We start from the raw sequence: 26092 nt of genomic DNA, 5'->3' as shown, positions 1-26092 counted from the left end.
GATCCTCTTCCCCCAGCCCCCGAGACCGCTGAGCGTCCAGGTCCCGGGAACCGTCATGCAAGATGTTTGCGGATTGCGGAGTCGGGTGGTGGGGGTGGGGGTTGCGGAATGCGGAGGGTTTGCGAAAAGAGGTCTAGTGCTGAGTCTGGGACCCGGAGTGGTCGTGGTCAGCCCCCGCATAACCCCTCCTCCTCTCTGCAAATTCTCCTCCTCCGTGCAACCCCTTCTCACTCCGCTACACTGGGTCGTCCCTTCCTGCTCATGACTGGGGTTATGGACACAGGAACCTCGCCTGGCAGACAGACACACACACACTCCTACCCCTAACCACACAAACCCCACAGATATCAGGCAGAGTCACTAGTGAGGGGAGACCAACAGAGAACGTTAGGATGACATAATTCAGGAGCGAGTGTAGCTCACACATGCACTCACACACATAGCCACACATGAACATATATATAGACACACTCTCTCTCTCTCTCTCTCTCTCTCACACACACACACATACACACACACACACACACTACACAGACTGTCTCACACACAGATGCACTGATTCATTCTTATTTACACAGACTGTCATACAAATACACACAGAGACTCCCACAGACACAGGCACACAGTCAGAAACATAGAAAATAGGTGCAGGAGTAGGCCAATTGGCCCTTCGAGCCTGCACCGCCATTCAGTATGATCATGGCTGATCATCCAACTCAGAACCCTGCATCAGCCTTCCCTCCATACCCCCTGATCCCTTTAGTCACAAGGGCCATATCTAACTCCCTCAAGGGACACAGGAACACAATGGGCTTTAAAATGAAGGACTGATCGGTGAAGTTGGAGAGCCAGGGCTGTGAGAGCTGTTTGCTTCAGGGCAAACAGGGGTGAGAGAGTATGAGGGAATGTGTCTGAGGACACGGCTGCTACTGATCATGGGTCTGGGGGGGTTCTGTCCGAGTGGTCTGTGTATTTTGTAGATGGTGCACACTGCAGCCGCTGTGGACCAGTGATGGAGGTAGGCAGTGGTTGGGGGTTGAGGGGGTGCCAGTCAGGTGAGGAAAAGTGATAAAGTGTGGAGACAGACTCTTCAAGCTGACCATTCCCATTTCCCCAAGTTTGGCCCCTATCCATCCATGTGTGGCAATTGTCTATCGCTTTCCCCCAGTGTAATGAGGTGGACTCTTGACATCACACTTTACCTTGTCATAACCTTGCACCTTACTGTCTCAGCCTTACACTCTCTGTGCAACTGTAACACTTCATTCTGCAATCTGTTATTGTTTTTTCTTGTATCACCTCAATGCACTGTTGTAATGAAATGATCTATATAGATGGTATGCAAATCAGAGTTTCATTGTACATGTGACAATAATAAAGCACAAATAAACTCTTCTCGGGCTTCCAGCCAGCTACAGGTATCGATTTTAATCAACATTTCGAAGACCAACTCTACCATCATCATCTGGGATGATTTCTACTCCAGCGGCACTGCACAATATTTTGTGCTGTCAATGTCATTGTGAATGCAGTGTTGTACGACTGCTGATTTCTCTGGGTAACCAAAACAGATGCACCTCCTGTGCTCCTTGATGCCAGTTTCCACTGTGTGTCCCGTCTGACGGATGTACACCGCTCCGCATTCACAGGGAATCCTGTAAAAGCCAGCCGACCTGAGTCCCAGGTCATCTTTGACCCACAGAAGCTGTAATGTGAGCTTCCCTATGGCGTTGTGGATGGTATTAATCTGGCATTTCTTCAGAATCCTGGTAATCCTTCCAGAAACTGTGAAAATATAGGGAAGACAGAGGAAAACAAGGTGGGACTGGGGAAACCTGGATGAGGACTAACCAATCAGGAGGGATGGACGACGGAGGTATATATACCACCAGACTAGACACGCCTAGGCATCATCCCTGATGAAAATGGCAGAGCTTGTCATCGAAATGTTGTTTAAAATCAATAGCTGTACCCGGCTGGAAACCTGAGAAGAGTTTATTCGTCGTGTACACTGGAAAAGCACTCGATCCTTTTTCAATAATAAAGCATTCACAATTTACACACATCTGTTTGTTCCACACACCCACCATGAATAATCTGTCCCTCAGCACTCACACAACATAGAGCAGAAACAGACCCTTTGGCCCACAATGTTGTACTGAACCAATTAAATTAATAATTAAGTGGCTAACTAAGCTAATCCCTCTGCCTGTATTGTCCCATTTTCCTCATATCTGTGTGCCTATTTAAATGTCACTAAAATGTCCTTACTGCATTTGCCTCCCCAGGCTATGCATTCTAGGTACCCACCACTCTGTGTAAAAAAAAATTGCTCCTCTGATTCCCTACAAAATTACCTCCTCTCACCTTAAATGCCTCCCCTCTGGTATTAGATATTTCAGGTATTATATTCTGTCTGTCTGCTCTATCCCTGCCTCTCATAATCTTATAAACCTCTCTCAGATCTCCCCTCAGCTTCCACCGCCCCAGAGAAAACAGCCCAAGTGTCTCCAACCTCTCATGATGGCACATGTCCTCTGATCCAGGCAACATCCTAGTAAACCTTGGTTGTACTCTCTCCAAAACTTCGACATTCTTCTTACAATGAAGCAACAAGAACTCTATTCAGTACTTCAGATGCGTCTCACTCGAGTTTTATAAACCTGCGACATAACTTCTTGAATGCTTTACGTCTTTCCAATCTCACCTTAAACCTATACCCTCTGGTCTGCGAGGAGGGGAAATGACTGTGATTATCTACCTTATCTCTGCCCCTCATGATTTTATAACCCCTCCCCCAAGGATACCTCTCTGCCTCCTTCACTCTAGGGACAACAACTCCCTATGGATCTGTTCTGCGCCCGCTCAAACCCTTCCCACAGAACAGCACCCAGAACGGCAGACAGCGCTCGTGGTGTGGTCTCACCAATGTCTTGTTTCACGATGTCCCAACTCTTATAGCCAATACCCCAAGTGGTGAAGCCCAGCATGCTGTACACATTCTGCACCAGCTTATCCATCTGTGTTTCCACTCTCAGGGAGCCTAGTACCTGTATTCTGTTCCGTAGCACTTGTCAGTAACAGAGTCAGAATTAGAATCAGGTTTAATATCATGGCCATATCACCAGTGACTCTGTTATTCATTGTTTATGCGTTGCCCTGGATTAACTTCAAAAACTGCATCACTTCACGCTTGTCTGAGTTAAATTCCATCTGCCATTCCTGGAACATCGAACCCGGCAGCAAGTACAGGCCCTTTGACCCATGATGCTGTGTCAACCTTTTAATCTACTCTAAGATCAGTCTAAACCTTCCCTCCTACGTAGCCCTCCGTTTTTCTATCATCCATGTGCTTATAAATACATTTAGAGGGAAATCAGGAGTGCTAAGAAAGGCATGACATTTCCCTAGCAGACAAGGTGAAGGAGAAAGCCAAGAGCTTCTACAGATATAATAAGAGCAAAAGGATTGCAAGGGACAAAATTGGTCCTCTGGAAGATCAGTGGTCATCTAGAGATGGGGTGATCTTAAATGGATTTTTTGCATCTGTATTTAATCAGGGCACAGACTCAGAGTCTATAAAAGTGAGGCAAATCAACAGTAAGGTCATGTACTCTATATAGATTACAGAGGAATAGGTGCTTACTGTTGTAAGGGAAGTTAGGGTGGATAAATCCCCAGGGCCAGACAAGGTGTTCTGTCGGACCCTGTGGGAGGCAGGTGCAGAAATTGTAGGGCCCCTAACAGAGATATTTAAACATTCTTAGCCATGAGTGAGGTACTGGAGGATGGAAGAATAGCTAATGTTCTCACTGTATTTAAGAAAGGCTTTAGGAATAAGCCAGAAAATGATAGGCTGTTGAGCCTATCAGTAGGGGGAAAGTTATTGGAAGCTAAACAGAGGCAATGTGAGGTGAAGAGAGGCTGTTGAAGAAATAACAAGCAGGATAGACAAAGGAGAAATCAGTTGATGTTGTGTACTTGGATTTTCAGGAGGCCTTTGACAAGGTGCCATAAATGAGGCTTCTTACCAAGCTACAAGCCCATGGTATTACAGGAAAGATTCTAGCATGGATAAAGCAGTGGCTGATTGGCAGGAGGCAAAGAGTGGGACTGGAGGGAGACTTTTCTAGCTGGCTGCAAGTGATTATTGGTGTTTCACAGGGGTTTACGTTGGAACCAATTCTTTTTACGTTATACATCAATGATTTGGATGATGGCTTTGTTGCAATGTTTGGAGACGATATGAAGATCGGTGGAGGAGAAGGTAGTTTTGAGGAAGTAGAGAGACTACAGAAACACATTAGGAGAATGGGCAGAGAAATGGCAGATGGAATACAGTGTCGGGAAGTGTATGGTCATGCACTTTGGTAGAAGAGATGAAAGGGTTGACTATTTTCTAAATGGAGAGAAAATACAAAAAGCTGAGGTGCAAAGGGACTTGGAAATCCTTGTGCAGATTTCACTAAAGGTTAATTTGCAGATTGAGTCTGTGATGAGGAAGGCAAATGTAATGTTAACATTCATTTCAAGAGGACTGATATAAAAGCAAAGATGTAATGTTGAGAGTTTGTAAAGCACCGGTGAGGCCTCATCTGGAATATTGTGAGCAAGTTTGGGCCCCTTACTTTAGAAAGAATATGCTAAAACTGAAGAGGTTCACGAAATTGTTTCCAGTATTGAATGGCTTGTCATATGAAGAGCATTTGATGGATGTGGGCCTGTATTCACTAGAATTCAGAAGAATGAGGGATGACCATATTGAAACCTATCAAATACTGAAAGGCCTTGATAGAGTGGATATGGACAGAATGTTTCCTATGTTGGGAGAATCTACACAGGCTCAGAATCGAGGAGCTTCCTTTTAGAACAGAAATGAGGAGGACTTTCTTTAGCCAGGGAATGGTGAATCTGTGGAATTCTTTGCCACAGGCAGCTGTGGAGGCCAAATCTTTATGTATATTTAAGGCAGGGGTTGATAGATTCTTGATTGGTCAGGGCATGAAGGGATATGGGGGCTCAGAGGAAAATTGGATCGACATGGTGGAGCAGATTTGATGGGCCAAATCACCTAATTCTACTCCTATATCTTATGGTATATAGTCATTTGGATAGACAGGGACATATTGTGTGTGTGTGTGTGTGTGTGTGTGTGTGTGTGCGTGTGTGTGCGCGTGCGCGTGCAAGTGCCCTTAGCTCCTGGTGGAGTCATCGGGGCGCTGTCATGACAAGCTTTTTGGTATGCTCATCGTACGGCGTGTCTTGGGCATCTGAAACCTGGCGGAGCCCATCCCTCTCCAGGTTTTTTTTTACGAGGTCGAGTTGTTAGCTCAGTACTCAACCCAGGCATGGATGGAGAGCATGCAAGGGAGCCGGCGGGATTCAAACTTGGGACGTCTCGCCCCGAAGTCCAGTGCTGATGCCACTACGTCACCAGCCATTCATATTAGGGACAGTCAACAGAGCCTTGTGTATGGTAGCTTATGTCTAGCCAATCTTGTAGAGTTTTTCAAGGAAGTTACTCAGAAAGATGATGAAGGAAAAGCAGTGGATGTTACCTACATGGACTTTAGCAAGGCCATTGACCAGGTCCCACATGGGAGGTTGGTCAAGAAGGTTCAGTCACTTAGCAGTCAAGATGAGCCAGTAAACTGGATTAGAAATTGGCTTCATGCAAAGAAGCCAGAGAGCTGTAGTAGATGACAAGAGAAAATCTGCAGATGCTGGAAATCCAAGCAACACACACAAAATGCTACAGGCCAGGTAACATCTATGGCAAAGAGTACAATTGACATTTTGAGTTCAGACCCTTCATCAGGACTGGAGATGATTGCCTCTCTGACTGAATGCCAGTTACTAGTGGTGTGCTGCAGGGATCGATGCTGGGTCTATTGGTGATTGTCATCTATATAACGACCTGGATGGTAATGTGGTAAACTGGATCAGAAGATTTGTGGTTGACACCAAGATAGTGAGAGTAGTAGACTTTGAGGAAGTCTATTAAAGCTTGCAGTGGAAAACTGGGTTGAAAAATGGCAGATGGAAGTTAATGTAGACAAATATGAGACATTGCACTTTTCCAAGACCGACCAGAGTAGGCCTTACACAGTGAACATGAGGAGTGTGGTAGAGCAGAGGAATCTGGGAATGTGTGTACATAATTCCTTGAAAGTGGCATCACAGGGAGATAGGGTCATAAAGAGACTGGGATTCATAAATCAAAGCACTGAGTTCAGGAGTTATGATGTTATGTTGAAGTTATATAAGATGTAAGTCAGGGTTTAATTTGGAGCATTGTGTGCAGTTTTGGTCACCTACAACAGGAGAGATGTAAATAAGTTTGAAAGAATGCATAGAAAATTACAAGGATGTTCTTAGGACTTGAGGACCTGATTTATAGGGAAAGATTGAACAAGTTAGAACTTCATTCCCTTGAGTGTAGAAGATTCAGGGGAGATTTGACAGAGGTATACAAAATTATGAGGGGTATAGATAGGGTAAATGCATGCAGGCTTTTTCAGCTGAGGTTGGGTGAGACTAGAACTAGAGGTCATGGGTTAAGAGTGAAAGATGTAAAGTTTAAGGGGTCCATGAGGGAAAAATCTTCATTCAGAGGGATGTGAGAGTGTGGAACAAGTTGCCAGCACAAGTGTTGATTTTGAGCTTGATTTCAACATTATTTTGGATAGGTATATGGATGGAGTGTGGAGGACTATGGTCTGGGTGCAAGTCAATTGAACTAGACTGATCAATAGTTCAGCATGGACTAGGGGGACTGAAGAGCTTGTTCCTGTGCTGTAGTGTTCTATGACTCTATCTAAGAGTTTCTGAAGTATCTCTCATGTGTCTGTCTCCACCACCACCCCTGGCAAAATATTCGACCATTCTCTACGTAAAAAATTAACACTGACATTTACCCTATACTTTCCTCCAATCACATTAAAATGATACCCCTTTATTTTAGCTATCTCTGCCTCTTATTATCTTATACATCTCTATCAACTCGCCTCTTATCCTCCTTCACTATCACCCATAGCAGCAATTTCCATGCTCCAACCACTCTCCATGTTGAAAACTTATCGCTGACATCCCTCCTATACTTTCCTCCAATCACCTTAAAATTATGACCCCCTTATATTAGCCATTTCCACCCTGGGAAAAAGTCTCTGGCTGTCCACTCGATCTATGCCTTCTATCATCTTGTACACCTCTGTTCAGTCACCTCCCATCTTCCTTCACTCCAAAGAGAAAAGCCCTAACTCACTCAACCTATTCTCGTAAGACATGCTCTTTAATCCAGGCAACATCTTGGTAAATCTTGTCTCCACATCCTTCCTGTAACGTAGCAACCAGAACTGAACACAACACAAGTGTGGTCTAACCAGAGTTCTATAGAGCTGCAACATTATCTCGGGGCTCTTGATTTCAATAAAAGCCAACACACCATGCACCTTCTTAACCACCCTATCACCTTTTGTGGAAATTTTGAGGCCTCTGTGAACATGAAGTTCAAGTTCCAGTCTATTCTTCTTCAATTACACACTAGTATATCATCAAATGAGATAACATTACTCCGGACAACACAGTACATTTAACTCGCACTGAACACAGAAAGTAATATTACCACAAATAAATTAAGAAACAATAAGGTGTACTTATGACACAAGTTAAAAAGTAAACAGTATAACACTACTGGTGCTTCATGCGTGATGAGACCTGGGTGGTGGCAGGGAGTTCAGTAGCCTCATGGCCTAGGGGAAGAAGCTTTTTCAGATCCTAATGGTTCTTGTCCTAGTGCTGTGGTACCCCCGCTTGATGGTAGGGGGACAAAGAAGTTGTTAGATGTATGGAGGGGATAATGGACAATGCTGAAGGCCTTAAGTACACCTAATGACCTGGCCTCCATAACTGCCTGTGGTAACACATTCCACAAATTCACCACCTTCTGGCTAAAGACATTTCTCCATATTTCTGTTTTAAATGGGCACCCTTCTATACTGAGAGTGTTCCCTCTTGTCCTAGACTCCCAGACTTGGGAAACATCCTTACCACATCTACTCTGTCTCGGCCTTTCAATATTCTAAAGGTTTCATTGAGATCCCACCACCACCCCCCCCCCATACTTCTAAATTCCGGCGAGTACAGACCCAGAGCCATCAAATGCTCCTCATAGATAACCCTGTCATTTCTGGAATCATGAACCTTCTCTGAACCCTCACCAATGCCAGCACATCTTTTCCTAGATGAGGAGACCAAAACTATTCACAATACTGGCCTTTATGAAGCCTCAGCATCACATCCCTGCTCTTCTATTCTATACCCCTTGAAATGAATAATAACATGGCATTTGCCTTCCCCACCACTGAATCTACCTGCAAGCTAACCTTCAGGGTGTTCTGCACAAGGAATCTCAAGTCCCTTTGCATTTCACATTTTGTTTTTTTTTTTATTTAGAAAATAATCTGCACATTATATTCTACTAACAAAGTGCATGACCATGCAATTTACAACATTGTATTTCATTGGTTTCCTTCTTGCCCATTATCCTAATCTGTCCAAGTCCTTCTGCATTTTCCATTTTGTTAGTTTTTTTTGTGCAGGAGGAGGGATTTGGGGATTGATGCGCCTGTTCCCTTTTTGTTTGCTTTGTTTCCACAGGAGGAGGGATTTGTGGTTCAATGATTGTGCTGGCTTTTTGATCTTTCTTGGCTTCATGACTACTCGGAGAAGAAGAATTTCAGAGTTATATATTTTGATAATACATTAACCTTTGAACTTTGAACTATTAATAGTCTCTACAGGAGAAGTTGCTTCAAGAAGGTCATCATCATCGTTATATGCCATGTGTCTCATGACCATGATTGTCCTTGGCAAATTTTTCTACAGAAGTGGTTTACCACTGCCTTCTTCTGGGTAGTGTCTTTACAAGACAGAAGACCTCAGCCATTATCAATACTCTTTAGAGATTGTCCGCTTGCCGCCAATGGTCATATAACCATCACTTGCAATATACGCCAGCTGCTTATATGACCATTCACCATCTGCTCCCATAGCTTCACGTGACCCTGATCGGAGGGCTAAGTGGATGGTACCTCTTGCCCAGTGGAGACTGGCAGGCTAGCAGCGGGTAGGAGTGCCTTACACCTCCTTTGGTAGAGACATATCTCCATACAGCCACTCTTCAAGAAGGTAACATTCATCAAAGACCCCCACCATTTGAGCCATGCCATCTTCTCAAGCTGCCATCGGTCAGGAGGTACTGAGGCCTGAAGTCCCACACCACCAGGTTGAAGAACATCTACTTCCCTCTACAATTTGCTTCTTGTCAAAGCAACACAACACAACCCTTATCACTAGTGCTTTGCAACAGTGTTCACTTTGATCATAAGACCATAAGATATAGGAGCAGAAGTAGGCTATTTGGCCCATCCAGTCTGCTCCACCATTCAATCATGGGCTGATCCAATTCTCCAGTTATCTCCCACTCCTTTGCCTTCTCCCCATACCCTTTGATACCCTGGCTAATCAAGAACCTATCTATCTCTGCCTTAAGTGCACCCAATGACTTGGCTTCCACAGCCTCTCGTGGCAACAAATTCCCCAGATTTACCACCCTCTGACTAAAGTAATTTCTCCACATCTCAGTTCTAATTAGATGTCCTTCAATCCTGAAATCGTGCTCTCTTGTCCTAGATTCCCCTACCATGGGAAATAACTTTGCCATATCTAATCGCCCAGGCCTTTCAACATTCGGAATGTTTCTATGATATCCCCCCTTATTTTCCTGAACTCCAGGGAATACAGCCCAAGAGCTGCCAGACGTTCCTCAAATGGTAATCCTTTCATTCCTGGAATCATTCTCGTGAATCTTCTCAAAACCCTGTCCAAGGTCAGTATATCCTTTCTAAAATAAGGTGCCAAAAACTGCACACAATACTCCAAGTGTGGTCTCACGAGTGCCCTATAGAGTCTCAACATCACATCCCTGCTCTTATATTCTATGCCTCTATAAATGAATGCCAACATTGCCTTCGCCTTCTTCACCACTGACTCAACCTGGAGGTTAACCTCTAGGGTATCCTACACAAGGATACCCTAAAGTCCCTTTGCATCTCTGCATTTTGAATTCTCTCCCCATCTAAATAATAGACTGCCCATTTATTTCTTCCACCGAAGTGCATGACCATATACTTTCCTACATTATATTTCATTTGCCACTTCTTTGCCCATTCCCCTAAACTATCTAAGTCTCGCTGCAGGCTCACTGTTTCCTCAACACTACCCGCTTTTCCGCCTAACTTTGTATCATCAGCAAATTTAGCCACAAATCCATTAATCCCATAGTCCAAACCATTGACATACATCGTAAAAAGCAGCGGTCCCAATTCCAATCCCTGTGGAACTCCACTGGTAACTGGCAACCAGCCAGAATAGGATCCCTTTATTCCCGCTCTCTGTTTTCTGCCGATCAGCCAATGCTCCACCCATGCTAGTAACTTCCCTTTAATTCCATGCGCTCTTATCTTGCTAAGCAGCCTCATGTGCGGCACCTTGTCAAAGGCCTTCTGAAAATCCAAGTACACCACATCTACTGCATCTGCTTTGTCTACTCTGCTTGTAATTTCCTAAAAAAATTGCAGTAGATTTGTCAGGCAGGATTTTCCTTTCAGGAAACCATGTTGGCTTTGGCCTATCTTGTCATGTGCTTCCAGGTACTCTGTATCTCATCCCTAACAATGGATTCCAACAACTTCCCAACCACTTATGTCAGGCTAACAGGTCTATAGTTTCCTTTCTGCTGCCTCCCACCCTCCTTAAATAGCAGAATAACATTTGCAAATTTCCAGTCATCTGGTACAATGCTAGAATCTATATATTTTTGAAAGATCATTGTTAATGCCTTCACAATCTCTCCCGTTACTTCCTTCAGAACCTCAGGGTGCATTCCATCAGGTCCAGGAGATTTATCCACCCTCAGATCATTTTGCATTCAAAGGATATTTCACTATCGGAACATAGATGCAATTGTAAGGGCAATTCATTGTGATTGCATCAGTAAGAGAATAAGAAATAGGAGCAGGAGTCAGCCACCTGGCCCGTCGAGCCTGCTCCACCATTCAATAAGATCATGGCTGATCTGACCATAGACTTATCTCCATCTGCCTGCCTTTTCCCCAAAACACTTAGTTACCCTCCTATGAAAAAGTCTATTCAACCTTGTCTTAAATATATTTACTGAGGTAGCCTCTACTGTTTCATTGGGCAGTGAATTTCACAGATTCACCACTCTTTGTGAAAAGCAGTTCCTCCTCATCTCCGTCCGATATTTACTCCCCTGAATCTTGAGTCTATGTCCTCTAGTTCTAGTATCACCTAGCAGAGGAAACAACTTTTCTGCCTCTATCTTATCTATCCCTTTCATAATTTTCTATGTTTCTGTAAGATCTCCTCTCATCCTTTGATGTGTCATGCCCAAGCAGCAGGCTTGAGCTAGGTGGATGACCGCCAGGAAAAGTCAGGGGAATACAATCAGTGAAGGGTTCCCCTGTAACAACTCCCCTCACGAACAATATTTCTGGAGGCTATCAGCCGTTGTGGAGTGTGGAAGTGTGTGGGGTGGATTGAGTGTGCGGAGGGTGGAGAGAGTTGTGGAGTGTGGAAGTGTGTGGGGTGGATTGAGTGTGTGGAGGGTGGAGAGAGTGGTGGAAGGGTGGAAGTGTGTGGGGTGGATTGAGTGTGCGGAGGGTGGAGAGAGTGGTGGAAGGGTGGAAGTGTGTGTTGTGGATTGAGTGTGCGGAGGGTGGAGAGAGTGGTGGAAGGGTGGAAGTGTGTGGGGTGGATTGAGTGTGCGGAGGGCGGAGAGAGTGGTGGAAGGGTGGAAGTGTGTGGGGTGGATTGAGTGTGCGGAGGGCGGAGAGAGTGGTGGAAGGGTGGAAGTGTGTGGGGTGGATTGAGTGTGCAGAGGGTGGAGAGAGTGGTGGAATGGTGGAAATGTGTGGGGTGGATTGAGGGTGGAGAGATTTGTTTAAGGGTGGAGTGCAGGACTGGGCAGGTTGAATATTCAGTGGTTGTCCCAGGTGCTACAGATCACAATGTTGAAACAGAAGCTGGGACCTTCTCTCCACAAGCACTGTCAGGTGGTCATATCCCACCATGACGGAGGGTGTGTCTACCACAGGGGGGCTTTGCACATGGGGACAGGGGATTTATCCACCAGCTCGGTTACTCACTATCTGCCGCAGACTCCATCTGGTCGATCTGTGTCTCTAAACTGGCTGTCTCAGTCAGTGCTGGTGCTGATAAGCCACTCACTGAGGGACATTAAATCCCTCACCCAGGGTCACAAGGGTCATCCTGTGTCCTTGTGTTGGTGAGGACAGGGCTACGAATTCAGCTGCTGAGGCAGGGTACTAAGGAGCACTGAATTCCCCACCAAAGAGTCATCCTGTGTCCTAGTCTTGGTGGGTGTGGAGTCATTGATTCGGCAGCTGATACAGGGGCACTTGCCCTGATCAGGAGAACAGAGCTTAGTGTCCGGTCTGAGCCCAAACAAGGTCCCAGCTTCGTCCCCAGGGACACACCTCCCCCCAGCCGCCCAGTCCATAAGACACAGGAGCAAAATTCGGTCATTCAGCCCATCGAGACTCATTATTGTTGGTGCTGAGAACAACCTCTGTAGTATCATCAGGAAACGTGATGCGGTTTGAGCTGAATCTGGCAGTGCAGCCGTGAGTCAGCAGCGGGCTGAGCTCAGACCCTGGGGGCACCAGTGCAGAGTGTGATGGAGCTGGAGATGTTGCTGCCAACTCAGGTGACTGGGGCCTTGATGTCAAGAAGTCAAGATCCAGGGGTATTGAGTCCCAACAACGACAGTTTAGCCACTGGCAGCAGAAATGTTCACCTCCACAATCTGTCACCTCGTAGCCTAATACACCTCTCACTACCATTCCTGTAGGACCGGGGACCTATCCGAGCCCAGTAAGGAGTGCTCAGGGCAATGGTGAGATTGTATCTGGTGAGGAAATTGTGACACAGGGAACACACAGGTGTTCAGTTACACAACAGTAGGCAAAGCAGGCTTCCAGCCACTATCTGTGGTCCCAGCTCCTCTCACCTGGAGCGGTACTGGACAACAGGAGGAGGGGTTCCCAGGACACCAACCACGAAAGGTGAAACATCTTCCGGTGTCTCAGACGAGATGTACCCCAGGCTACTGTGGGAGGTGGGGGAGGAGATTGCTGAGCTTCTGGCATTGATCTTTGCATCATCAATGGAGACGGGAGAGGTTCCGGAGGATTGGAGGGTTGCGGATGTTGTTCCCTCATTCAAGAAAGGGAGTAGAGATAGTCTGGGAAATTATAGACTAGTGAGTCTTACTTCAGTGGTTGATAAGTTGATGAAGAAGATCCTGAGAGGTAGGATTTATGAACATTTGGAGAGGCATAATATGATTAGGAATAGTCAGCATGGCTTTGTCAAAGGCAGGTCATACCTTATGAGCCTGAATGAATTTTTTGAGGATGTGACTAAACACATCGATGAAGGTAGAGCTGTAGATGTAGTGTATATGGATTTCAGCAAGGCATTTGATAAGGTACCCCTTGCAAGGCTTATTGAGAAAGTAAGGAGGCAGGGGATCCAAGGGGACATTGCTTTGTGGATCCAGAACTGGCTTGCCCACAGAAGGCAAGGAGTGGTTGTAGATACATCATATTCTGCATGGAAGCCGGTGACCAGTGGTGTGCCTCTGGGATCTGTTCTGGGACCCCTACTCTTTGTGACTTTTATAAATGACCTGGATGAGGAAGTGGAGGGATGGTAAATTTTCTGATGACACAAAGGTTGGGGGAGTTGTAGATAGTGTGGAGGGCTGTCAGAGGTCATAGCGGGACATTGATAGGACACAAAACTGGGCTGAGAAGTGGCAGGTGGAGTTCAACCCAGTTAAGTGTGAGGTGGTTCATTTTGGTAGGTCAAATATGATGACAGAATATAGTATTAATGGTAAGATTCTTGGCAGTGCGGAGGATCAGAGGGATCTTGGGGTCCGAGTCTATAGGACACTCAAAGCTCTGCACAGGTTGACTCTGTGGTTAAGAAGGCCTATGGTGCATTGGCCTTCACCAGTCATGGGATTGAGTTTAAGAGCTGAGAGGTAATGTTGCAGCTATATAGGACCCTGGTCAGACCCCAATTGGAGTACTGTGCTCAGTTCTGTTCACCTCACTACAGGAAGGATGTGGAAACCATGGAAAGGGTGCAAAGGAGATTTACAAGGATGTTGTCTGGATTAGGAAGCATGCCTTATGAAAGTAGGTTGAGTGAACTCTGACTTTTTTCCTTGGAGCGACGGAGGATGAGAGGTGACCTGACAGAGGTGTATAAGATGGTGAGAGGCATTGATCATGTGGATAGTGAGAGGCTTTTTGCCAGGGCTGAAATGGCTAGCATGAGAGGGCACAGTTTTAAGGTGCTTGGAAGCAGGTACAGAGGAGATGTTAGGGGTAAGTTTTTTTTACACAGAGAGTGGTGAGTGTGTGGAATGGGCTGCCGACGACAGTGGTGGAGGCGGAAATGATAGGGTCTTTTAAGGGACTCCTGGACAGGTACATGGAGCTCAGAAAAATAGAGGGCTATGGGTAACCCCAGGTAATTTCTAAGGTAGGGACATGTTCAGCACAGCTTTGTGGGCCGAAGGGCCTGTATTGTGCTGTAGGTTTTCTGTTTCTATGTCTGCATCCCAAAGGTTAAAGATAAAAGATAAAGATTAGCCTTATTTGTCACATGCACATCAGAACATACAGTGCAATGTGTGGATTGTTTCAATAACTGACATAGTCCACAGATGTTCTTGGGGTAGATACAAGTGCCGCCACGCAAAGTGATCAAAGTGAACACTGTTGCAAAGCACTAGTGATAAGGGTTGTGTTGTGCTGCTTTGACAAGAAGCAAATTGTAGAGGGAAGTAGATGTTCTTCAACCTGGTGGTGTGGGACTTCAGGCCTCAGTACCTCCTGACTGATGGCAGCTTGAGAAGATGGCATGGCCCAAATGGTGGGGGTCTTTGATGAATGTTACCTTCTTGAAGAATGGCGGTATGGAAATATGTCTTTACCAAAGGAGGTGTAAGGCACTCCTACCCATTGCTAGCCTGCCAGTCTCCGCTGGGCAAGAGGTACCATCCACTTAGCCCTCCGATCAGGGTCATGTGAAGCTACAGGAGCAGATGATGAATGGTCATATAAGCAGCTGGTGTGTATTGCAAGTGTGGGTTATGTGACCATTGACGGCAGGCAGACAATCTCTAAAGAGTATTAATAATGGCTGGTGTCACCCGTCTTGTAAAGACAGTACCCAGAAGAAGACAATGGCAAACCACTTCTGTAGAAAAATTTGCCAAGGTCAATCATGGTCATAAGACACATGGCACATAACGATGATGATGACGACCCTCTTGAAGCAACTTCTCCTGTAGATACTATTAATAGTTCAAAGTCCAAAGGTTAATATATTATCAAAATATACAACTCTGAAATTCTTCTTCTCCGGGTAGCCATGAAGCCAAGAAAGAACAAAAAGCCAGCACAATCATTAAACCACAAATCCCTCCTCCTGTGGAAAAAAGTGAAAAAAGAATGGAACAGGCACATCAAGCCCCAAATCCCTCCTCCCGCACGAAAGAACTAACGAAATCGAAAATGGAAGCAAGAGAATATATGCAGCTGCTGGAAATCTGAGCGACACACAAAATGCCGGAGAAACTCTATGGAGAAAAGTACAGTTGACATTTCGAGCTGAAACCCTTCGGCAGGACTGGGACTCTGCACTCTCAGTCTAGCCTTCCACAACTCTTTCCACCTTCCACACTCAATCCACCCCGCACACCTCCACACTTCCACAAATCTCTCCACCTTCCACACACTCAGTCTACACCACACACTTCCACACTTCATCATCTTTCTCCACCGGACACAAACTCAATCCACTCCGCACACCTCCACCCTTCCTCAACCCTCTCTACACAACACACACTCAATCCACCCTTCCACAACTCTCATCACCGTTTACACGCCGAATGCACCCATCCTTCTCCTCAGCTCCCCCAAACCTCACTCTCTCTACCCTTCCCCCTACTCCATCCAGCCTTCCATCTTCCCCCACTCAATCGCTGATCACTCTCCAGCACTCCACCCACCCACTCATTCCACATCTGGCACACTCTGGATCCTCCCCACAACACCCCACTCTCCCCAGACTCTCTCCCCGCCCTGACTTTTCCTGTCACACTTTCACTACACCCCCTCGCAATGACTCGCACCCTCATGCACACACACTCTCTCCCTCATACACACATACACACATGCTTTCTCCCTCACACACTCTCAGCCCGTCTCATACTCTCCCTCACACTTTTTTGCACCCCTCACTCTCACGATCATGCACACACACACCCACATAAATGTACACATACATGTGCACACCTGAACACACACACACACTCTCACTCACATATTTATGCGCACATACACACACTCACACTCTCTCACACGCACTCACATACTCACACACACCAACATACTCACACACTCATACACTCACACACAATCACACACGCAAACTTGCACATATACTTTATCACACAGGCACTCATGCACACCCACACACACCCACACTCACCCCCACACACACACATCTGCACACACTCACTCTCTCACACATGCTCACACACTCACACTCCCTCACACACTCACACTCCCTCACACACAGTCTCACACACACTCTCAGACATTTTCTTACACACACATATACACATACATAGACTTACACACCTACCCACCCACACACTCTCTTACACACTTAAAGACATTCACACACACTAACATATTCTCACACACACACACACACACACACACACACACACACACACACATAATTACACGCCCACACACCCACATGCTCACACACACACACTCACACACCATCACACTGACACACCAGCACTCTTGCATACCATTAGTCTCACACTCTCTCACACATGCATGCACACGTTCTCTCACACACACATGCACTGATGGAGGAGATGTATTTCTATGTTTAACAGAGTTACAGTGTGAACATTACGCTGTTTTTTTTAGCGTGATCCTTAGGAAACAGAGTTACTTGATGACGTTAACATGGGAAATTGGAAAGTATTACTGAAGGAAGTTTTAATATCATTGAAAATGAATTTCTAATGCTGTTCTATTTCTTCACGTATCAGAGTGTAGGATTCAGTCCCTAATTTCTGGCTCACGATAATTAAAAGCAAGCAAGGTCAGGTTGTTTGATATTAAAAACCCATGAATATTCACACTTATTGTATGGTGTAATAGTTCTTCTCGGGGGAGGGCGAGGATGGAGTGCTCTTCATTTTCCCAGCTAACCTGGCAACAGAGGAAGCTGCTGCTGCACACTGAAATCATTGATTGGGTTCTCTGGGTAGCTGTGGTTTGTCACTTATTTCGGGCCGATATCCAGTCTCCATAAGCATGATGAAGTTGTACAAGGCATTAGTGAGGCTGAACACGGAGTATCGTACACTTTGCCCACCCTGTTCACACGTGACTGCACAGCCAAACACCTGAGTAATCACCTTGTCAGTTTTGCTGATGACATGACAATGGTGGGGTTCATCATGAACAATAATGAGACTACTTGCCAAGAGCAGATGGAAGAACTCAAAACCTGATGCCAGACAAACAACCTCTTCCTCAATGTCCGCAAGACTGAGGAGATGGTTATCGACTTCAGGAGAACTTGCACCACTCGCACATCTCACACAAACTCTCATGGTTCCAGAACATATTTTATACAATCAGGAAAGCTCACCAACACCTCTACTAAGAGGCTAAGAGAGATGGACTATGCATATCCAAACTCACTCCTTCTACAGATGTGCAGTAGACGGCATCCTAATGTGCCCATCATGGCATGATATAGAAACTGCACAGTGGCATACAAGAAGGCTCTACAATGGGTAGTTAAAACTGCCCAGTGCATCACCAGCACCAGCCTACCCACCATCAAGGGCGTATGTACAGAAAGATGCTGGGAAAAGGCCAGAAATATCATGAAGGATGCCACCCACCCTGCTCATGGACTATTTGCCCCATTGCCATCAGGGGGAAGGCTATGTAGCATCCACACCAGGGCCACCAGTCTCAAACACAGTTACTTTCCCCAAGCAGTAAGGCTGATCAACACCTCCACCCACAAACCCTTCCCCCCACCACTACTTTTATCATTTCCTGTCAGTTACCTTATGTACAGACACTCCTGAGCCTTGCATCACTTGGTGCACATCCAATCAATTTATGTCTTTTATGTACCTTATGTATTTATATTTTTTATTTCTTTATTAGTGCGTGCTTTATCCTATTGTTTTTTTGTGCTGCATTGGATCTGGAGTAATGATTATTTTGATCACCTTTACACTTGTGCACTAGAAAAACAAAAGACATAGGACCAGAATTAGGCCATTTGGCCCATCGAGTCTGCTCTGCCATTTCATTATGGCTTATCCACTTTCCCACTCGTCCCCAGTCTCCTGCCTTCTTCCCTTATCCCTTCATGCCCTGACTAATCAAGAACCTATTAACATCTGCCTAAAATATATCCAATGATTTGGCTTCCACAGCCATGAAGAGCAACAAATTCTGCAGAATCATCACTCTCTGGCTAAAGAAATACCACCTCAACTCTTTTCTAAATGTACGTGCCACTATTCTGAAGCTATGTCCTCTGGTCTTCAACTCTCCCAACACAGGAAACATCCTCTCCACATCCACTCTATCAAGGCCTTTCACCATTCAATGGGTTTCAATGAGGTCACCCCTTATTCTTCTGAATTCCAATGAATACAGGCCCAGACCAATCAAACGCTATTCATATGCCAAGCCATTGAATCCGTGAATCTCGTTTGAATCCTCTCCAATGTTAGCTCCTCCTGTCTGAGGTAAGGGGCCTCAAACTGCTAACAATACTCTCAGTGAGACATCACCAGTGCTTTATAAAACCTTAACATTCTGTCCTTGCTTTTATATTCTAGTCCTCTTGAAATGAATGCTACCATTGCATTTGCCCTCTTCACCACCGACTCAACATGCAAATTAGCCTTTAGGGAATCCTGCACAAGGACTCCCAAGTCCACTTGCACCATAGATTTTTGAATTTTCTCCCTGTTTAGAAAATAGTCTACGCTTTTATTATTTTTAACTAAAGTGCTTGACCATACACTTTCCGACACTGTATTCCATCTGCCATTTCTTTGTCCATTCTCCTAATCTGTCTATCTCTTTCTGTAGCCTCTCTATTTCCTCAAAACTATCTGTCCCACCACCTATCTTTGTAAATTTGGCCACAAAGCCATCAATTCTGTCATCCAAATCATTGAAATATAATGTAAAAAGAATCGATCCTAACCCAGACCCCTATGGAACACCACTACTCACCAGCAGTCAACCAAAAAAGGCTCCCTTTATTCCCACTCTTTGCCTCCTGCCAATCAGCCACTGCTCTGTCTATTCTAGTATGTTTCCTGTAATATCATGGGCTGTTAACTTGGTAAGCAGCCTCATGTGTGGCACCTTGTCGAAGACCTTCTGAAAATCCAAATACACAACATCAACTGAATTACCTTTGCCAATCCTGCTTGTTATTTCTTCAAAGAATTACAATCAATATGTCAGGCAAGATTTTCCCTTAAGGAAACCATCCTGACTATTTTCTACTGAATCATGTGCTTCCAAGTATCATGGAACTACAACGTTTGTACATCTTTAGCAATCGACTCCAACATCTTCCCAACCGCTGAGGTCAGATAACAGGTCTATAATTTCCTTCTTTCAGCCTCTCTCCCTTCTTGAAGAGTGGAATTTGCAATTTGCAATTTTCCAGTCCTCCAAGCCATGCCGGAAACAATTGATTTTTAAAAGTTCATTATAAAAGCGTCATAAACCAAATCCTTATGTACTTGATCCAGGATCCTGATACACCAAATCCCTCTGAACATGATTCGGGATCTAGAATCCCTCAGTAAACAGACCGGGATCTTGTACAGCAACTAACTTCGTATAAAATCAGGATATGGGATCCTTGTTCACTAAATCCCTCTTTACATAATCTGGGATCCTTGTACACCAAGTCCCTCTTTACATAATCCAGGATCCCTGTACACCAAATCCCTCTGTACACAATCCGGGATTCTCTGATACCAAATCCCTCCATACATAATCCAGATCCAGGATCCTTGTACACAATACAGGATCCTTATACATCAAATCCGTCTGTATACAATTTGAGATCTTTGAACACCAAATTGCTCTGTACACAATACGGGATCTCTGAATCCCAGATTTCCTGTTGCCCTACCAAAGAGATCAACTGACACTTACTTTGATTAAAGTTCAACTCCCGTTGCTCTGCCATTGTTTAATATAATATTTTACAACTAATCAATATCATTCTGCAGTTACCTTTATCCCCTCACTCAATATCACTTTTTGTGTCATTTTTAATGGTATAACCATACCTCCTATATACATTCATTTCAAAGTTGTTAATACTTCTAAAAGCTAGTTAGGGACCCAGCACCAGTGCCTGTAGGAGACCACCAGTCATTGGCTTATAGGCAGCAATTGAAACTTTGTCCTTCACTTCCACCTCCTTTCACTGAGCTAGTTTTGCTTTGCCTACTTTTCCTGGTTCCCTGGGCTCCAGCCTGTTGGATGAGTTTCCGCAGCGCAACCTTGTCACAGACCTCTCAGACCTCTATGTGCCCGAACCTTTTGGACAGTCTCTCTAGGGGCAACTTGTCAAAGTTTACTGAAGTCCATGGGCTCCAATCTGTTGGACCAGTCTCCCCAGTCCAACCTTGTCAAAGCCCTTACTGTACACTACATCACGTTCATCAGTTCTCTTTGTTGCCTCTTTGGACAGGACAGTACTCTGACAGGATCCATGCTGAACAAATGCGTACCATTGCTGACTAATCCCTTCTTTTCCAAGTACAGATTAAGTTGTTGATTAACCAAATCTTCCCAAATGCAGATTAAGCCTATCCCTGATACCTTTTTTTTCCTCATAACTTTTTTACCATTGACATTGGACTTCGTTTTTTTTATTTTTCTTATTGTACCTTATATAGTTATTTTATGTCTTGTATTGTACTGCTACTGAAAGACAACACATTCCATAACATACAGCATGTCGGTGATAATAAGTCTGATTCTGTTTCCAAAATCAAAAGTCTAAGAACATTTATTATCAATGTAGGGTACTTCTCTATCAGATTTCCCATCCACTCCATCCTTCCTCTATCAGATCCCTCCTCAGCCTCCATCCCTCCTCTATCAGATCCCTCCTCAGCCTCCATTCCTCCTCTATCAAAACTCCCCCAGCTCCATCACTCCTCTATCAGATCTCCCTCAGCTCCATTCCTCCTCTATCAGATCTCCCGTCAGCTCCATCACTCCTTTATCAGATCGCTAATCATAGAAACATAGTACAGGCCCTTCAGCCCACAATGCTGTGCTGAACATGTACTTACTTTTGAAATTACCTGGGGTTACCCATAGCCCTCTATTTTTCTAAGCTCCATGTACCTATCCAGGAGCCTCTTAAAACACCCTATTGTATCCACCTCCACCACTGTCGCCAGCAGCCCATTCCATGCACGCACCACTCTCTGCGTAAAAAAATTTACTCCTGACATCCCCTCTGTACCTACTTCCAAGCACCTTAAAACTGCGCCCTCTTGCGTTAGCCATTTTAGCCCTGGGAAAAAGCCTCTGACTATCCACACAATCAATGCCTCTCATCATCTTGTACACCTCTATCAGGTCGCCTCTCATCTTCTGTCGCTCCAAGGAGAAAAGGCCAAGTTCACTCAACCTATTCTCATAAGGCATGCTCCCCAATCTAGGCAACATCCTTGTAAATCTCCTCTGTGCCCTTTCTATAGTTTCCACATCCTTCCTATAGTGAGGTGACCAGAACTGAGCACAGTACTCCAAGTGGGGTCTGACCAGGGTCCTGTATAGCTGTAACATTACCTCTTGGCTCTTAAACTCAGTCCCACAATTGCTGAAGTCTAATGCACCATATGCTTTCGTAACCACAGAGTCAACCTGCACAGCAGCTTTGAGTGTCCTATGGACTTGGACCTCAAGGTCCCTCTGATCCTCCACACTGCCAAGAGTCTTACCATTAATACTATATTCTGCCATCATATTTAACCTACCAAAATGAACCACCTCACACTTATCTGGGTTGAACGCCATCTGCCACTTCTCAGCCCAGTTTTGCATCCTATTGATGTCCCGCTGTAACCTCTGACAGCCCTCCACACTATCCACAACACCCCCAACCTTTGTGTCATCAGCAAATTTACTAGCCCATCCCTCTACTTCCTCATCCAGGTTATTTATAAACATCCGAAGAGAAAGGGTCCCAGAACAGATACCTGAGGCACTCCACTGGTAACTGACCTCCATGCAGAATATGACCCGTCTACAACCACTCCTTGCCTTCTGTGGGCAAGCCAGTTCTGGATCCACAAAGCAATGTCCCCTTGGATCCCACTGCTCTACCTTCATCAATGTGTTTAGACACATCCTCAAAAAATTCATTCAGGGTCGTAAGGCACAACCTGCCTTTGACAAAGCCATGCTGACTATTCCTAATCATATTATGCCTCTCCAAATGTTCATAAATCCTGCCTCTCAGGATCTTCTCCATCATCTTACCAACCACTGAAGTGAAACTCACTGGTCTATAATTTCTTGGGCTATCTCTACTCCCTTTCTTGAATAAGGGGACAACATCTGCAACCCTCCAATCCTCCAGAACCCTTTCCGTCCCCATTGATGATGCAAAGATCATTGCCAGAGGCTCAGCAATCTCCTCCCTCACCTCCCCCAGTAGCCTGGGGTATATCTCGTCTGGTCCCAGAGACTTATCCAATTTGATGCTTTCCAAAAGCTCCAGCACATCCTTTTTCTTAATGTCTATATGCTCAATCTTTTCTGCCCACTGTAAGTCATCTCTACAATCGCCAAGGTCCTTTTCCCTAGTGAATATTGAATCAAAGTATTCATTAAGTATCTCGGCTACCTCCTATGGTTCCATACACACTTTTCCACTGTCATACTTGATTGGTCCTATTCTCTCATCGATAGCCTCCATCCCTTCTCAATCAGATCCCCTCTCAGCTTCCAACCCTCCTGAATGATCCGTGAGTGTCAGGGAGCAGGAGTGAGTGCCATGCTATTGCAAAGGAAAAAATGCTAGGCAAACTCAAAGGTCTTAAGGTGGATCAGTCATCTCGATCAGATGGACTACATCCCAGTGTCCTGAGAGAGGTTGCTGAAGAGATAACGGATGCATTGGTCATGATCTTTCAAGGATCACTTGAGTCTGGCATGGTCCTGGAGGACTGGAAGATTGAAAATGACACTTCAGTCTTTAAGAAGAGAGGAAGGCAAAAGAAAGGAAATCATAGGCCAGTTAGCCTAACCTCAGTGTTTCAGAAAGTGTTGGAGTCTGTTATTAAGAATGAGGTTTCGGGGTATTTGGAGACTAATGACAAGATAAGTCAAACTCAGCATGGTTCCTGAGAAGGGAAATCATGCCTGACAAATCTGTTAGAGTTCTTTGAGGAAATAACAAGCAGGATGGACAAAAGAGAATTCATTGATGTTGTGTACTTGGATTTTCAGAAGGCTTTTGACAAGGCGCCACATGTGAGGCTGCTTAACAATCTACGAGCTATGGTATTACAGGAATGATTCTAGCATGGATAAAGCATAGGCTGATTAGCAGGATACAAAGAGTGGGACAAAAGAGAACTTTTACTGGTTGGCTTCCGGTGACTAGTGTGTCCCCACAAGGGTCTGTGTTAGGGCTGATTCTTTATACGTTATTTGTCAATGATTTGGATGATGCAATTGATGGCTTTGTTGCAAAGTTTGCAGACAATATGAAGATAGGTGGAGAGGCAGGTTCTTTTCAGAGGCTACAGAAGGACTTAATCAGATTAGGAGAACAGGCAAAAACCTGGCAGATGGGATACAGTCTCAGGAAGTGCATGGTCGTGCATTTTGGTTGATGAAATGAAAGGGTTGACTATTTTCTAAATAGAGAGAAAATATGAAAAGCTGAGGTGCAAAGGGACTTGGGAGTCCTTGTGCAGGATTCCCTAAAGGTTAATCTGCAGATTGGGTCTGGGGTGAGGAAGGCAAATGCAATGTTAACATTAATTTCAAAGAGATTAGAATATGAATGCAAGGATCTGATGGTGAGATTGTATAAAGCATTGGTGAGGCCTCACTTGAGTATTGTGAGCAGGTTTGGGCACCTTATCTTCAAAAGGATGTGCTGAAACTGGAGAGTGTTCAAAGGAGGTTCACAAAAATGATTCCAGGATTACCTTGTCATATGAAGAGCAATTGATGACCTGCATTCACTAAAAATCAGTAGAATGAGGGGTGAGCTCATTGAAACCCATCGAATGGTGAAAGGCCTTGATAGAGTGGATGTGGAGAGGATGTTTCCTGCACGAGTGAGTCCAAGACCAGAAGACACAGCCTCAGAATGGAGGGGCACCCTTTTAGAACAGAAATGAGAAGGAATTTCTTCAGCCAGAGAATGGTGAATTTATGGAATTCTTTGCCACAGGCAGCTGTGTAGGCCAGCACTTTATGTACATTTAAGGCAAAGTTTGATAGGTTTTTTTTGTTGGTTAGGGCATGAAGGGTTATGGGGAGAAGGCAGGAGATTGGTGCTGAGGGGAAAATTGGACCAGCCATGATGAAATGGCGGAGCAGACGTAATGGGCCAAAAGGCCGAATTCTGTTCCTATATCTTACGGTCTTATGCATATTGCTTATTTGTCAGTCCTTGTTTACAATAGTTTTTCATAGATTCTATTGCATGTCTCTATATTGCGGTAAAAAGAGTATATTCCAGTAAGAGTTCAGCACAGACTAGAAGGGCCGAGATGACCTGTTTTCGTGCTGTAATTGTTATATGGTTATATGGTTATAAATGCCTGAGGAGAGATCTGATTGAGGAGGGATGGAGGCTGAGGGGAGATTTGATTGAGGAGGGACGGAGGCTGAGGAGAGATCTGATTGAGGGATGGAGGCTGAGGGGAGATCGGATTGAGGAGGGATGGAGGCTGAGGGGAGATCCGATTCGGGAGTGATGGAGGCTGAGGAGAGATATGATTGAGGAGGAATGGAGGCTGAGGGAAGATCTGATTGAGGTGATGGAGGCTGAGGGGAGATCTGATTGAGGTGATGGAAGCTGAGGGGAGATCGGATTGAGGAGGGATGGAGGCTGAGGGAAGATCTGATTGAGGAGGGATGGAGGTGGGGGGAGATCTGATTGAGGTGATGGAGGCTGAGGGAAGATCTGATTGAGGTGATGGAGGCTGAGGGGAGATCGGATTGAGGAGGGATGGAGGCTGAGGGGAGATCCGATTCGGGAGTGATGGAGGCTGAGGAGAGATATGATTGAGGAGGAATGGAGGCTGGGGGAGATCTGATTGAGGTGATGGAGGCTGAGAGGAGATCTGATTGAGGTGATGGAGGCTGAGGGGAGATCGGATTGAGGAGGGATGGAGGCTGACGGAAGATTTGATTGAGGAGGGACAGAGGCGGGGGGAGATCTGATTGAGGTGATGGAGGCTGAGGGGAGATCTGATTGAGGTGACGGAAGCTGATGGGAGATCGGATTGAGGAGGGATGGAGGCTGAGGGAAGATCTGATTGAGGAGGAATGGAGGCTGGGGGAGATCTGATTGAGGTGATGGAGGCTGAGAGGAGATCTGATTGAGGTGATGGAGGCTGAGGGGAGATCGGATTGAGGAGGGATGGAGGCTGACGGAAGATTTGATTGAGGAGGGACAGAGGCGGGGGGAGATCTGATTGAGGTGATGGAGGCTGAGGGGAGATCTGATTGAGGTGACGGAAGCTGATGGGAGATCTGATTGAGGAGGGATGGAGGCTGAGGGGAGATCTGATTGAGGAGGGATGGAGGCTGAGGGGAACTAT

At 45.3% G+C, this 26092-nt stretch overlaps 1 protein-coding gene across 3 annotated transcripts in view; it reads left to right on the top strand.

Moving 5' to 3' along the window:
- Nucleotides 1-26092, top strand: part of LOC140200571 (glutamate receptor 1-like) — a 205162-nt gene that overhangs the window by 1113 nt on the left and 177957 nt on the right. The window lies entirely within an intron of this gene.

Source organism: Mobula birostris, chromosome 7 (genome assembly GCF_030028105.1).
Source record: "Mobula birostris isolate sMobBir1 chromosome 7, sMobBir1.hap1, whole genome shotgun sequence".
Classification (NCBI taxonomy): Eukaryota; Metazoa; Chordata; class Chondrichthyes; order Myliobatiformes; family Myliobatidae; genus Mobula; species Mobula birostris.
This window is presented reverse-complemented; position numbering and strand designations above follow the sequence as displayed.